The sequence below is a fragment of the Eulemur rufifrons genome, chromosome 19, assembly GCF_041146395.1.
Source record: "Eulemur rufifrons isolate Redbay chromosome 19, OSU_ERuf_1, whole genome shotgun sequence".
Lineage (NCBI taxonomy): Eukaryota > Metazoa > Chordata > Mammalia > Primates > Lemuridae > Eulemur > Eulemur rufifrons.
In genome coordinates this window covers 3387854-3404603 of record NC_091001.1, presented here as the reverse complement: position 1 = coordinate 3404603, position 16750 = coordinate 3387854, and positions in this window count along the sequence as shown.

The window sequence follows — 16750 nt, the reverse complement described above, 5'->3', positions numbered from 1 at the left end:
TTTTTTTTTTATCCTCAGAGAGGAGAAGTTGGCATGTGTGCAGCAGGTGAAAAGTGCGGATCCTGTTTTAGTCTTAGACTGAAACAGGATCCACATTTTCTGCCCGTTCCTTTAAGAATCATTTGACTCTTCTTCCGTGAATCCACCATGGTTCTCTATAACCCTCTATGCGTGGCCCCAGGTAACTAGCTGGTTCCAAGAAGTATGCCATAGAGCTTTTGAAATAACCACTACGTGGAGAATTATTTGCCAATTTTTGCAGCACCTTTCACCATAATTGTGACAAGGTACTTCTCTGCCTCCTTAATCCCAAGATGGCTGCCAGGGAAAAAACTATGCTGAGGCCTAGCTCACTTGGTGTTGCCGATACTTGGTACGGGAGCGTGGAATAAAACCAGTCTTTCAAGTATCATTCCACCATCCTTTTTCCATTATTTTAAAAGGCATAGCACCATTTGCCAGTTAGCATAAGAATGAGTCACTGGAGGGGACGTTTTTGTGTGGGGTCGTGTGGTGTGTGTGGGGGGGCAAGCCCTCTGTCAGTCCAGTGGTTTGTTTTTATTATGCCCAGAGAGGAGAAGTGGGCATGTGTGTGGCAGGTGAAAAGTGCGGATCCTGTTTCAGACTTAGACTGAAACAGGATCCGCACTTTTCAGCCCGTTCCTTTAAGACTCCTTTGATTCATTCTCAATGATGGTGGAATGGTGGTGACCTCCTGGATTCGTGCTCCTGGAGTGGAAGGCATGGGTCTCCCACTGCCACAACCCTAGAGGTTCACTTCCCCACAAGAACGGTGGTGTGAATTCATGGAGAATCAGCGTGGGACAGAGAGAGAGAGCAAGAAAAGACTGAGGTGATTAGGGAAATAAATCACCAAAATCTGGAGAGTGCGGGATGGCCAATAGAGAAGGGAGCACGGGACAGCTGTACCCACCTCACCAGAGAGTGGGGTGGGTTCAGCCCCACAGGAAAGCATCTTGTTCCCCCTCTGACCTCCACACCCACTCAATTGAGGATCTGCCTGAAGTCGGTGCAGAATCGCCACGGGAGATGTGGGGCTCTGCAGAGAAGAGACATTGGCAGGAGGCATTTTGGACCCTGGAGTGCTGTGCGCAGCTGACGCACCTAGCAACTGTCTCCTATACGTGGGCGGTGGGGCTGCTTTGGTCCCGGCTCTAGCAGACGCCAAACTGCCTCGTATAGGTGGGCGGCTGGATTCTCCCGCTCCCCGGCTCCTCTGGCCTCTGCCGGTCCCTGAGCATTCAACCCCAGTGACAGTGATCTGCAGACGGGCGGCCGCCATTGTAGGGGTCCACAGCCTAAACGCTGAGGAGCGATTGGGTACCGGGCGGCTCCCTGGGCGGCTCCCTTCCCTAGTCCACGGACCCTGACTAGGAGCTCCACCTTTGTGTGAACACTGAGTGGTTCCCCAGTCACGAGAGAGTGGAGCGTGGACCTTGCAGACATTGGGGTGGGGCAGACCATCTCCCGCGGGAACTGCAGTGGCTGGGGCACTGGGTGAATGAGGGCACCGCTCCACTCTCCCTATCCACTGTCTTTCTTGCAGAGAGAGACAGAAGCCACCTCGGGAGAGGAAGAGGGGCAGCCCCCCCAGCGGAGCTAGCAAAATCCTGAACAATATGTGAAGGGCTCCCCCTAGTGACAGAGGAGGCAGCTTACCTGGCACTCACAGTGTGCCCCTATCCAGACTAAAGCTGAAAGAAGGGATCTTAAGGATTCATTCAGATGGGAAGGGCTCAGCGAAGGAACTCTAGGAGTATAAAGAATCAAGCTGAAACCATGCCCTCAAAGAGGATTACTAGTTCTCCACCAATTAACACAAAGCAGATTCCAAATAGCAACATGTCACAGGAAGAATTTCAAACATGGATCATAAATACGCTGAACATTATGCAAGAAAAAATGGATAATCAACACAAAGAAACCACAAAAAAGATCCAGGACTTGGAAGAAAAATTCACCAAAGAAATTGAAATACTGAAGAAAAATCAAACTGAACTCCTGGAAATGAAAAATTTATTCAAGGAGCTACAAAACACAGTGGAAAGTCTCAAGAGCAGGGTAGATCAAACAGAAGAAAGAATCTCAGAGATCGAAGATAACACTTTCCAATTAAATAAGGCAGTCACAGAGTTAAAACAAAGAAACATGAGAAATAATCATAGTCTACAAGAAATGTGGGATTATGTAAAGAAGCCTAACGTGAGAGTTATCGGCATTCCTGAGGGTGAAGAAGACAATAAGCAAGGGTTGAATAAAGTATCTGAAGATATAATTGAGGAAAATTTCCCAGGCCTTGCCAAATCTCTAGATACACAGGTTCAAGAAGCTCAAAGAACCTCTGAGAGATTCATACCAAATAGGAAGACACCACGTCATGTAGTTATCAGACTGACCAAAATATCCACTAACGAGGCCCTTCTTCAATCTGTAAGGAGAAAAAAACAAGTAACATACAAAGGAAAGCCCATCCGAATCACGCCAGATTTCTCAACTGAAACCTTACAAGCAAGAAGAGATTGGAGCCCCATTCTCACTCTTCTGAAACAGAATAATGCCCAGCCTAGAATCCTGTACCCAGATAAGCTCAGTTTTATATATGAAGGTGAAATTAAGACATTCTCAGATAAACAAAAACTCAGAGAATTCACCAAGACAAGAGCAGCTTTCCAAGAAGTATTCAAAACAGAGTTACACGTGGTCCAGCACAAGAAGGACCTTCGAATGTAACACTAATCAAGAGATAAATATGAAAACACAGTTATCATAATGGCTCAAGAGAGAAAACAGATCAATGAAATTCAACCCAACATGAGGAACAGCAATCTGTCTCGCTTATCAGTTCTCTCATTAAATGTGAATGGATTGAATTCCCCACTCAAGAGACATGGACTGGCCCGATGGATAAAAAAGATATAAGCCAAGTATCTGCTGTCTTCAGGAAACTCATCTAACCTGCAAGGATGCATTTAGACTGAAAATAAAAGGGTGGAAATCAATATTCCAAGCAAATGGAACCCAAAAGAAAGCTGGCGTGGCAGTTCTAATCTCCGATAACGTAGTTTTTAAATCAACAAAAGTAAAGAAAGACAAAGATGGTTACTATATACTGGTGAAGGGTACAATTCAACAAGAAGACATAACTATACTTAACATATATGCACCCGATCTAGGTGCACCCAGATTCATAAAGCAAACCCTACTTGATCTGAACCAAATGATAGATAACAACACTTTAGTAGCCAGAGATTTTAACACGCCACTGACAGTTCAAGACAGATCCTCCAAACAAAAAATAAACAAAGAAATATTGGACGTATATAGAATGCTAGAACAAATGGGCCTGACTGACATCTACAGGACATTCTACCCAAATACCACTGAATATAAGTTCTTCTCATCAGCTCATGGGACATTCTCCAAGATTGACCATATCTTAGGACATAAAGCATGTCTTAAAAAATTTAAAAATATAGAAATAATACCATGCAGCTTCTCGGATCACAGTGGAATAAAAGTAACAATGAACCCTAACAGAAATCCTCATTTCTACTCAAAGTCATGGAAGCTAAATAACCTTCTCCTGAACAATCATTTTATAAATGAAGAAATCAAGTCAGAAATCAAAAGATTCTCTGAATTAAACGACAAAGGAGATACAACTTATCAAAATCTGTGGGACACAGCTAAAGCAGTCCTGAGAGGAAAATTTATTTCCATAAATGCCTATACCAAAAAGACAGAAAACTTACAAATAGACAATCTAATGAATAGACTCAAAGAGCTGGAGAAGAAAGAAGAGACCAAACCCAAACCCAGCAGAAGGAAATTATTAAGATTAAATCAGAACTAAATGAAAAGGACCATAAGGGAGATTAAACCAAACCATAACGGAGATTAATAAAACCAAAAGTTGGTTCTTTGAAAAAATAAACAAAATTGACACACCTCTGGCTAAACTAACCAAGAGCAGAAAAGAAAAATCTCTTATAACCTCGATCAGGAACACGAAAGGAGTAATCACGACTGATGCCACAGAGATACATGATATCATCTATGAATTCTACAAAAATCTTTATGCACACAAATTAGAAAACCTGGAGGAAATGGACAAATTCTTATAAACACACAGCCTTCCCAGGCTCAACCAGGAAGACACAGAATTCCTGAATAGACCGATATCTAGATCTGAAATTGAAACAGCAATAAAAAACCTTCCCAAAAAGAAAAGCCCTGGACCAGATGGGTTCACACCTGAATTCTACCATACCTACAAAGAAGAACTGGTGCCCATCGTACATAAACTATTCTCCAATATAGAGAAGGATGGGATTCTCCCCAACACTTTTTACCAAGCCAACATAATCCTGATACCAAATCCAGGAAAGGATGCAACTAAAACAGAGAACTATAGACCAATTTCTCTTATGAATATAGATGCAAAAATTCTCAATAAAATTCTAACAAATCGAATCCAAGTGCTTATCAAAAAAATAATCCATCACGACCAAGTGGGCTTCATCCCAGAGATGCAGGGATGGTTTGACATATGGGAATGTAATTCATCACATAAATAGAAGCAAAAATAAAGATCAGATGATCCTCTCAATAGATGCAGAGAAAGCATTTGACAAAATTCAACACCCTTTTATGATAAGAACACTTAACAAAATAGGCATAGATGGGGCCTATATAAAAATGATACAAGCCATATACGACAAACCCTCAGCCAACATCATACTGAATGGGGAAAAACTGAAAGCATTCCCACTTCAAACTGGAACCAGACAAGGCTTACCACTGTCCCCATTACTTTTCTACATAGTATTGGAAGTCCTTGCAAGAGCTATCAGGCAAGAGAGCAGAATCAAGGGAGTTGAAATAGGGACAGAAGAGATCAAACTCTCACTCTTTGCTGATGATATGATGTTATATCTATAAAACCCCAAGGTTTCAACCAAGAGACTCCTGGAATTGATCAATGAATTCAGTAAAGTCTCAGGATAGAAAATCAATACACACAAATCAGAGGAATTCATATATGCCAATAACAGTCAAATGGAAAACCAAATTAAGGACTCAATACCCTTCAAAATAGCAACAAAGAAAATAAAATACCTAGGAATTTATTTAACTAAGGAGGTAAAGGACCTCTATAGGGAGAACTATGAAACACTGAGGAAGGAAATTGCAGAACATGTAAATAGGTGGAAAACCATACCATGCTCATGGATCGGTAGAATCAACATTGTTAAAATGTCTATACTGCCCAAAGTTATCTACAGATTCAATGCAATCCTTATTAAATTACCAACATCTTTTTTCACAGACATAGAAAAAATAATTTTACGCTTTGTATGGAACCAGGGAAGACCCCGTTTAGCAAAAGCAATCTTAAACAACAAAAACAAAATGGGAAGTATTAATTTGCCAGACTTCAAACTATACTACAAGGCTGTGGTTCTTAAAACAGCCTGGTACTGGCACAAGTGCAGGGACACAGACCAGTGGAACAGAACAGAAAATCCCAATATAAAACCATCCTCATATAGCCATCTAATCTTTGACAAAGCAGACAAAAACATACTCTGGGGAAAAGATTCCTTATTTAATAAATGGTGCTGGGAAAACTGGATATCCACATGTAGAAGACTAAAACAGGACACACAAAAATCAAATCACAGTGGTTAACAGACTTAAACCTAAGGTCAGAAACTATTAGAATTCTAGAAGAAAATGTAGGAAAGACTCTTACAGACATTGGCCTAGGCAAAGAATTTATGAAGAAGACCCCTAAAGCAATCACAGCAACAACAAAAATAAATAAATGGGACCTGATCAAATTAAAAAGCTTCTGCACAGCCAAAGAAACAGTCACGAGAGTAAATGGACAACCTACAGAATGGGAAAAAATTTTCGCATACTACACATCAGATAAAGGACTGATAACAAGAATCTATTTAGAACTCAGAAAAATCAGTAAGAAAAAATCAAACAACCCTATCAAAAAGTGGGCAAAGGACATAAATAGAAATTTTTCAAAAGAAGATATAAAAATGGCTAACAAACATATGAAAAAGTGTTCAACATCTCTAATCATCAGGGAAATGCAAATCAAAACCACAATGAGATATCACTTAACTCCAGTAGGAATGGCCTTTATCAAAAAGTCCCAAAACTATACATGTTGGTGTGGGTGTGGCGAGATAGGTACATTCATAAACTGCTGGTGGGACTGTAAACTAGTGCAGCCCCTGTGGAAAGCAATGTGGAGATACCTTAAACAGATTCAAGTAGACCTACCATTCGATCCAGCAATTCCATTATTGGACATCTACCCAGAAGAACAAAAGTCATTCTATAAAAAAGACACCTGCACCTGAATGATTATAGCAGCACAATTCACAATCACAAAGATGTGGAAACAACCCAAATGCCCATCAATTCATGAATGGATTAGCAAAATGTGGTATATGTATACCATGGAATATTACTCAGCTATTAGAAATAATGGCGATATGGCATCTCTTTGGTTCTCCTGGAGAGAGCTGGATCCCATTCTATTAAGTGAAGTATCCCAAGAATGGAAAAATAAGCACCACATGTACTCACCAGCAAATTGGTTTCCCTGAGTGCACATTTGGGAACAACACCAATTGGGTATCGGACAGAGGTTGGGGCCGGGTGGAAGGGATGGGTGTATACCTACTTGATGAATGTGATGTGCACTGCCTGGGGAATGGACACCCTTCAAGTTCTAACTGGGGGGGATGGGGTGGGGGAGAGGAGGGGTGCACACCTACATGATGAATGTGATGTGCACTGACTAGGGAATGGACAAAATTGAAGCTCAGAATCGGGGGAAAGGGGAGGCATGGGGAATGTATATAGCCTGATCTTTTGTACCCCCATAATGAGCTAACAAACAAACAAACAAACAAAAAAGAATCGTTTGATTCATCAGCTGGGAATACACCATGGTTCTTTAAAGACCTCTATGCGTGGGCCCAGGTAACTGGCAAGTTCCAAGAAGTATGCCACAGAGCTTTTGAAATAACCACTACGTTGAGAATTATTTGCTAGTTTTTGCACCACCTTTCACCATAATTGTGATAAGGTTGGTCCGTGCCTCCTTCAACCCAAGATGGCTGGGGCGGACAAAAGTATGCTGAGGCCTAGTTCACTTGGTGTTGCCGATAGTTGGTACTGGAGCCTGGCAAGAAGCCATGTTATTAAGAGTCATTCCACCATCCTTTCTCAATCATTTTAAAAGGCAGAACACCTTTTTCCAGTTATCATAAGAATGAGTTGCTGGAGGGGACGTTTTTGAGTGGGGTCGGGTGGTGCGTTGAGGGGAAGGCTCTCTGTCTGTCTGGTGGTTTGTCTTTATTATGCCCAAGGAGGAGAGGTGGGCATGTGTGTGGCAGGTGAAAAGTACGGATCCTGTTTCAGTCTTAGACTGAAACAGGATCCGCACTTTTCAGCCAGTTCCTTTTTTTTTTTTTTTTTCCTTATTTAGAATTTTTTTTTTTATTTAATTTTACAGAATCAAAGAGTCTAACAGTATATCTTGTTAGATACAGTATGTCCTCATAATGTATACATTATTTCTTGTACAATGATATGAAATAATATGGGAAGTGTTCATGATAAATTATTAAGTGAACAGTGCAAGTTAAAAACAATAGTTTCATATTTTTTTCCCCACCCCTCCTTTCCCGAGTCAGCACCTTCAAGTGTTACCACTCCCCAAACGGTGCGCAATGCACTCATTGTGTAGGCATACCCCCATCCCCTCCCCGACCCCCCACCTCAGTCTGATGTCCAATTGGTGTCGTTTCCAGATTTGTATTTAGGTGATGATCAAGGAAACCAATTTTCTGGTGAGTACATGTGATGCTTGTTTTTCCATTCTTGGGATACTTCACTTAATATAATGGGTTCCAACTCTCTCCAGGAGAACCATAGGGATGCTGTATCTTCATCATTCCTTATATCAGCCAGTTCCTTTACGAATCCTTTGATTCATCAGCTGGGAATCCACCATGGCTGTCGAGACCCCTCTATGTGTGGGTCCAGGTAACTGGCTAGTTCCAAGATGTATGCCGCAGAGCTTTGGAAATAACCACTACATTGAGTATTATTTGCCAGTTTTTGCAGCAACTTTCACAAAGATTGTGAAAAGGTTAGGCAGTGCATCCTGAAACCCAAGCTGGCTTCCACAGAAACAACTACGGTTAGGCCAATCTCCCTTGGAGTTGCCGATAATTGGTACTGGTCCGTGGCAAGAAGCCATTCCTTTAAGTATCATTCCACCTTCCTTTCACAACTATTTTAAAAGGCAGAGCACCTATTGCCATTTAGCTTAAGGATGAGTCGCTGGAGGAAACGTTTTTGTGTGGGGTGGGAGAGGCAGAGCCAGGCCCTCTGTCAGTCCAGTGGTTTGTTTTTATTATCCCCGGAGAGGAGAAGTGGACATGTGTGTGGCAAGTGAAAAGTGTGGATCCTGTTTCAGTCTTAGACTGATACAGGATCGGCACTTTTCATCCTGTTCCTTTAAGAATCCTTTGCTTCATCAGCTGGGAATCCACCATAGTTCTCTACACCCCACTATGTGTGGACCCACTTAACAGGCTAGTTCAAAGAAGTATGCCACAGAGCATTTGAAATAACCACTACCATGGAAATTATTTGCCAGCTTTTCCAGCACTTTTACCATAATTTTGATAAGGTTCATTTGTGCTTCCTTAAACCCTAGATGGCTTCCATGGACAAACCTATACTGAGGGTTCTCTCGCTTGGTGTTGCCAATACTTGGTACGGGAGTCTGACAAGAATCCAGTCTTTTAATTATCATTGCCCCATCCTTTCTCCCTTATATTAAAAGGTGAGCAACTTTCGGCAGTTAGCATAAGGATGAGTCAACGGAGGGGACGTTTTTGGGTGGGATCGGGGTGGTTTGGGGGACAGTCCCTCTGTCAGTCTGGTTGTTTGTGTTTATTATGCCCAGACAGGGAAGTGGATATATTTGTGGCAGGTGAAATGTGCGGATCCTGTTTCAGTTAGACTGAAACAGTATCCGCACTTTTCAGCCGGTTCCATTAAAAATCCTTTGATTCATCAGCTGGGAATCCACCATGGTTCCTTAGAACCCTCCATGCATGGGCCCATGAACTGGCCTGTACCAAGATGTATGCTGCACAGCTTTTGAGATAAACACTACGTGTAGAATTATTTGCCAGTTTCTGCAGCACATATCACCATAATTGTGATAAGGATCGTCTGTGCCTCCTTAAACACAAGATGGCTGCCAGGGAGAAAACTATGCTGAGGCCTAGGTCACTTGGATTTCACGACACTTGTTACTGGAGGCTGGAAGGAGGCCATTCTTTTAAGTATCATTCCACCATACTTTCCCCATTATTTTAAAATGCACGGAAACCTTTGCAAGTTAGCATAATAATTAGTAGCTGGAGGGGACATTTTTATTTGTGGGGTCGGTGTGGGTGGGGGGCGCAGGCCCTCTGTCAGTTCGCTGGATGGTTTTTATTTTCCCCAGACCGGAGAAGTGGGCATGTGTGTGGCAGGTAAAAAGTTCGGACCCCGTTTCTGTCTTAGACTGAAACAGAAACCGCACTTTTCACCCCGTTCCATTAAGAATCCCTTGCTTCATCAGCTGGGAATCCACCATGGGCCTCTAGACTGCTCTATGCGTGGGCCCAGTTAACTGGCTAGTTCAAAGAATTATGCCGCAGAGCTTTTCAAGTAACCACTACCATGAGAATTACTTGACCGCTTTTGCAGCACCTTTCACCATAATTGTGATAAGGTTCATCTGTGCCTCCTTAAACCCAAGATGGCTGCCAGGGACAAACGTGTGCTGAGGCCTAGGTGACTTGCTGTTGCCAATACTTGGTATGGGAGTCTGGCAATAAGCCAGTCTTTTAGGTATAATTCCACCATTCTATCTCCATTATTTTAAAAGGCAGAGGACGTATTGCCAGATAGCATAAGGATCAGTCGCTGGAGGGCACGATTTTGTGTGGGGTGGTGGGGGGCGGGGGCAGGCCATCTGTCAATCCGATGGGTTGTTTTTGTTATCCCTAGAGAGGAGAAGTGGGCATGTGTGTTGCAGGCAAAAAGTCCGAATCCTGTTTCAGTCAGGATCTGCACTTTTCAGCCTGTTCCTTTAAGAATCCTTAGATTCATCACCTTGGAATCCACCATGGTTCTCTAGACCCCTCTATGCGTGGGCCCAGGTAACAGGCTTCTTCCAAGAAGTATGCCACAGAGCTTTTGAATTAAACAGTACGTTGAGAATTATTTGCCGGGTTTTCAGCACGTTTCAACATAATTATGATAAAGTTTGTATATGCCTCCTTAAACCCAACATGGCTGCCACGGGCATAACTATGCTGAGGCGTAGCTGACTTGGTGTTGCCTATTTTTGTTAGTGGAGACTGACAAGAAGCCATTCTTCTAAGTATCATCCCACCACCATTTTTCCATTGTTTTAAAATGCAGGGAAATTTTGCAAGTTAGCATTATAATTAGTAGCTGGAGGGTACGGTTTTTTTTGTGTGTGTGTGTGTGGTCGATGTGGATGGGGGGGTCAGGCCCTCTGTCAGCTCAATGGTTAGTTTTTATTATCCCCAGAGAGGAGAAGTGGGCATGTGTTTGGCAGGTGAAAAGGGCGGATTCTGTTTCAGAGAATTAACGATGATCCCCATGGTCATCCCGTTCCTTTAATAATCCTTTACTTCATCAGCTGGAAATCCACCATGGTTCTCTATACTCCTCTTTGCGTGGGAACAGGTAACTGCCTTGTTCCAAGAAGTATGCCGCAGAGCTTTTCAATTAAGCACTACGTTGAAAATTATTTGCAGGTGTTCAGCGTTTTACCATAATTGTGAGAACCTTTGTTTGTGCCTCCTGAAACCCAAGAAGGCTGCGATGGACATAGCTATGCTGAGGAGTAGCTGACTTGGTGTTGCCTATTTTTGTTAGTGGAGACTGACAGGAAACCATTCTTCTAAGTATCATCCCACCACCATTTTTCCATTGTTTTAAAATGCAGGGAAATTCTGCAAGTTAGCATTATAATTAGTAGCTGGAGGGTACGGGTTTTTTTTTGTGTGTGTGGTCGATGTGGATGGGGGGGTCAGGCCCTCTGTCAGTTCGCTGGTTAGTTTTTATTATCCCCAGAGAGGAGAAGTGGCCATGTGTTTGGCAGGTGAAAAGGGCGGATTCTGTTTCAGAGAATTAACGATGATCCCCATGGTCATCCCGTTCCTTTAATAATCCTTTACTTCATCAGCTGGAAATCCACCATGGTTCTATATACTCCTCTTTGCGTGGGAACAGGTAACTGGCTTGTTCCAAGAAGTATGCCGCAGAGCTTTTCAATTAACCACTACGTTGAAAATTATTTGCAGATGTTCAGCGTTTCACCATAATTGTGAGAACCTTTGTTTGTGCCTCCTGAAACCCAAGAAGGAAGCGACGGACATAACTATGCTGAGGAGTAGCTGACTTGGTGTTGCCTATTTTTGTTAGTGGAGACTGACAAGAGCCATTCTTCTAAGTATCATCCCACCACCATTTTTCCATTGTTTTAAAATGCAGGGAAATTTTGCAAGTTAGCATTATAATTAGTAGCTGGAGGGTACGGTTTTTTTTTGTGTGTGTGTGTGTGGTCGATGTGGATGGGGGGGTCAGGCCCTCTGTCAGCTCAATGGTTAGTTTTTATTATCCCCAGAGAGGAGAAGTGGGCATGTGTTTGGCAGGTGAAAAGGGCGGATTCTGTTTCAGAGAATTAACGATGATCCCCATGGTCATCCCGTTCCTTTAATAATCCTTTACTTCATCAGCTGGAAATCCACCATGGTTCTCTATACTCCTCTTTGCGTGGGAACAGGTAACTGCCTTGTTCCAAGAAGTATGCCGCAGAGCTTTTCAATTAAGCACTACGTTGAAAATTATTTGCAGGTGTTCAGCGTTTTACCATAATTGTGAGAACCTTTGTTTGTGCCTCCTGAAACCCAAGAAGGCTGCGATGGACATAGCTATGCTGAGGAGTAGCTGACTTGGTGTTGCCTATTTTTGTTAGTGGAGACTGACAGGAAACCATTCTTCTAAGTATCATCCCACCACCATTTTTCCATTGTTTTAAAATGCAGGGAAATTCTGCAAGTTAGCATTATAATTAGTAGCTGGAGGGTACGGGTTTTTTTTTGTGTGTGTGGTCGATGTGGATGGGGGGGTCAGGCCCTCTGTCAGTTCGCTGGTTAGTTTTTATTATCCCCAGAGAGGAGAAGTGGCCATGTGTTTGGCAGGTGAAAAGGGCGGATTCTGTTTCAGAGAATTAACGATGATCCCCATGGTCATCCCGTTCCTTTAATAATCCTTTACTTCATCAGCTGGAAATCCACCATGGTTCTATATACTCCTCTTTGCGTGGGAACAGGTAACTGGCTTGTTCCAAGAAGTATGCCGCAGAGCTTTTCAATTAACCACTACGTTGAAAATTATTTGCAGATGTTCAGCGTTTCACCATAATTGTGAGAACCTTTGTTTGTGCCTCCTGAAACCCAAGAAGGAAGCGACGGACATAACTATGCTGAGGAGTAGCTGACTTGGTGTTGCCTATTTTTGTTAGTGGAGACTGACAAGAAGCCATTCTTCTAAGTATCATCTCACCACCATTTTTCCATTGTTTTAAAATGCAGGGAAATTTTGCAAGTTAGCATTATATTTAGTAGCTGGAGGGTACGGTTTTTTTTTTGTGTGTGGTCGATGTGGATGGTGGGGGTCAGGCCTTCTGTCAGTTCGCTGGTTAGTTTTTATTATCCCAAGAGAGGAGAAGTGGGCATGTGTTTGGCAGGTGAAAAGGGCGGATTCTGTTTCAGAGAATTAACGATGATCACCATGGTTATCCCGTTCCTTTAATAATCCTTTACTTCATCAGCTGGAAATCCACCATGGTTCTATATACTCCTCTTTGCGTGGGAACAGGTAACTGCCTTGTTCGAAGAAGTATGCCGCAGAGCTTTTCAAATAATCACTACGTTGAAAATTATTTGCAGGTGTTCAGCGTTTTACCATAATTGTGAGAACCTTTGTTTGTGCCTCCTGAAACCGAAGAAGGCTGCGACGGACATAGCTATGCTGAGCAGTAGCTGACTTGGTTTTGCCTATTTTTGTTAGTGGAGACTGACAAGAATCCATTCTTCTAAGTATCATCCCACCACCATTATTCCATTGTTTTAAAATGCAGGGAAATTTTGCAAGTTAGCATTATAATTAGTAGCTGGAGGGTACGGTTTTTTTTTGTGTGTGTGGTTGATGTGGATGGGGGGATTCAGGCCCTCTGTCAGTTCGCTGGTTAGTTTTTATTATCCCCAGAGAGGAGAAGTGGGCATGTGTTTGGCAGGTGAAAAGGGCGGATTCTGTTTCAGAGAATTAACGATGATCCCCATGGTCATCCCGTTCCTTTAATAATCCTTTGCTTCATCAGCTGGAAATCCACCATGGTTCTATATACTCCTCTTTGCGTGGGAACAGGTAACTGGCTTGTTCCAAGAAGTATGCCGCAGAGCTTTTAAATTAACCAGTAGGTTGAACATTATTTGCAGGTGTTCAGCGTTTTACCATAATTGTGAGAACCTTTGTTTGTGCCTCCTGAAACCCAAGAAGGCTGCGATGGACATAGCTATGCTGAGGAGTAGCTGACTTGGTGTTGCCTATTTTTGTTAGTGGAGACTGACAAGAAGCCATTCTTCTAATATCATCCCACCACCATTTTTCCATTGTTTTAAAATGCAGGGAAATTTTGCAAGTTAGCATTATAATTAGTAGCTGGAGGGTATGGTTTTTTTTTTTGTGTGTGTGGTCGATGTTGATCGGGGGGTCAGGCCCTCTGTCAGTTCGCTGGTTAGTTTTTGTTATCCCCAGAGAGGAGAAGTGGGCATGTGTTTGGCAGGTGAAAAGGGCGGATTCTGTTTCAGAGAATTAACGATGATCCCCATGGTCATCCCTTTCCTTTAATAATCCTTTACTTCATCAGCTGGAAATCCACCATGGTTCTCTATACTCCTCTTTGCGTGGGAACAGGTAACTGCCTTGTTCCAAGAAGTATGCCGCAGAGCTTTTCAATTAACCACTACGTTGAAAATTATTTGCAGGTGTTCAGCCTTTCACCATAATTGTGAGAACCTTTGTTTGTGCCTCCTGAAACCCAGGAAGGCTGCGACGGACATATCTATGCTAAGGAGTAGCTGACTTGGTGTTGCCTATTTTTGTTAGTGGAGACTGACAAGAAGCCATTCTTCTAGTATCATCCCACCACCATTTTTCCATTGTTTTAAAATGCAGAAGAAGGCTGAGACGGACATAACTATGCTGAGGAGTAGCTGACTTGGTGTTGCCTATTTTTATTAGTGGAGACAGACAAGAAGCCATTCTTCTAAGTATCATCCCACCACCATTTTTCCATTGTTTAAAAATGCAGGGAAATTTTGCAAGTTTGCATTATAATTAGTAGCTGGAGGGTACGGTTTTTTTTGTGTGTGTGGTCGATGTGGATGGTGGGGGTCAGGCCCTCTGTCAGTTCGCTGGTTAGGTTTTATTATCCCCAGAGAGGAGAAGTGGGCGTGTGTTTGGCAGGTGAAAAGGGCGGATTCTGTTTCAGAGAATTAACGATGATCCCCATGGTCATCCCGTTCCTTTAATAATCCTTTACTTCATCAGCTGGAAATCCACCATGGTTCTATATACTCCTGTTTGCGTGTGAACAGGTAACTGGCTTGTTCCAAGAAGTATGCGGCAGAGCTTTTCAATTAACCACTACGTTGAAAATTATTTGCAGGTGTTCAGCGTTTCACCATAATTGTGATAACGTTTGTTTGTGCCTCCTGAAACCCAAGAAGGCTGCGACGGACATAAATATGCTGAGGCGTAGCTGACTTGGTTTTGCCTATTTTTGTTAGTGGAGACTGACAAGAATCGATTCTTGTAAGTATCATCTCATCATCATTTTTCCCTTGTTTAAAAATGCAGGAAAATTTTGCAAGTTAGCATTATAATTAGTAGCTGGAGGCTACGGTGTTTTTTTTTTTTTTTTTCCTGTGGGGTCGGTGTGCATGTGTTGGTCAGGCCCTCTGTGAGTTCCCCGGTTGGTTTTCATTATCCCCAGAGAGGAGAAGTCGGTATAAGTATGGCAGGTGAAAACTGCGGATCTGTTTCAGAGAATTAAACAGGATCCGCATGGTAATCCCGTTCCTTTAAGAATCCTGTGCTTCATGAGCTGGGAATCCACCATGGTTCTATATACTTGTCTATGCGTGGGCACAGGAAACTGGCTAGTTCCAAGAAGTATGCCTCAGAGCTTTTCAATGAACCAGTATGTTGACAATCCTTTGCAGGTTTTCAGCGTTTCACCATAATTGTGAACACGTGTGTATGTGCCTACTGAAACCAAATATGGCTGCTACGGACATAACTATGCTGAGGTGTAGCTGACTTGGTGTTGCCTATTTTTGTCAGTGGAGACTGAGAAGAAGCCATTCTTCTAAGTATCATCCCACCATCATTTCTCCATTGTTTAAAAATGCAGGGAAATTTTGCAAATTGGCATTATAATTAGTAGCTGGAGGGTCCTTTTTTGTTTTGTGGGGTCCGTCAGGATGGGTGTTCAGGCCCTCTGTCAGATCGCTGGTTTGTTTTTATTATCCCCAGAGAAGAGTAGTGGGCATGTGTTTGGCAGGTGAAAAGTGCGGATTCTGTTTCAGAGAATTAAACAGGATCCGCATGGTCATCTCATTCCTTTAAGAATCCTTTGCTTCATCAGCTGGGATTCCACCATGTTTCTATATACTCCTCTATGCGTGGGCACAGGTACCTGGCTTGTTCCAACAATTATGCTGGAGAGTTTTCAAATTAACCAGTACGTTGAAAATTATTTGCAGTTTTTCAGCGTTTCACCATAATTTTGATAACGTTTGTATGTCACTCCTGAAACCCAAGAAGGCAGCGACGGACATAACTATGCTGAGGAGTAGCTGACTTGGTGTTTCCTACTTTTGTTAGTGGAGACGGACAAGAAGCCATTCTTCTAAGTATGATCCCACCACCATTTTTCCATTGTTTTAAAATGCAGGGAAATTTTGCAAGTTAGCATTATAATTAGTAGCTGGAGGGTACGGTTTTTTTTTGTGTGTGTGGTCGATGTGGATGGGGGGTAGTTAGGCCCTCTGTCAGTTCGCTGGTTAGTTTTTATTATCCCCAGAGAGGAGAAGTGGGCATGTGTTTGGCAGGTGAAAAGGGCGGATTCTGTTTCAGAGAATTGACGATGATCCCCATGGTCATCCCGTTCCTTTAATAATCCTTTACTTCATCAGCTGGAAACCCACCATGGTTCTCTATACTCCTCTTTGCGTGGGAACAGGTAACTGGCTTGTTCCAAGAAGTATGCCGCAGAGCTTTTCAATTAACCACTACATTGAAAATTATTTACAGGTGTTCAGCGTTTCACCATAATTGTGATAACGTGTGTTTGTGCCTCCTGAAACCCAAGAAGGCTGCGACGGACATAACTATGCTGAGGAGTAGCTGACTTGGTGTTGCCTATTTTTGTTAGAAGAGACTGACAAGAAGCCATTCTTCTAAGTATCATCCCACCACCATTTTTCCATTGTTTTAAAATGCAGGGAAATTTTGCAAGTTAGCATTA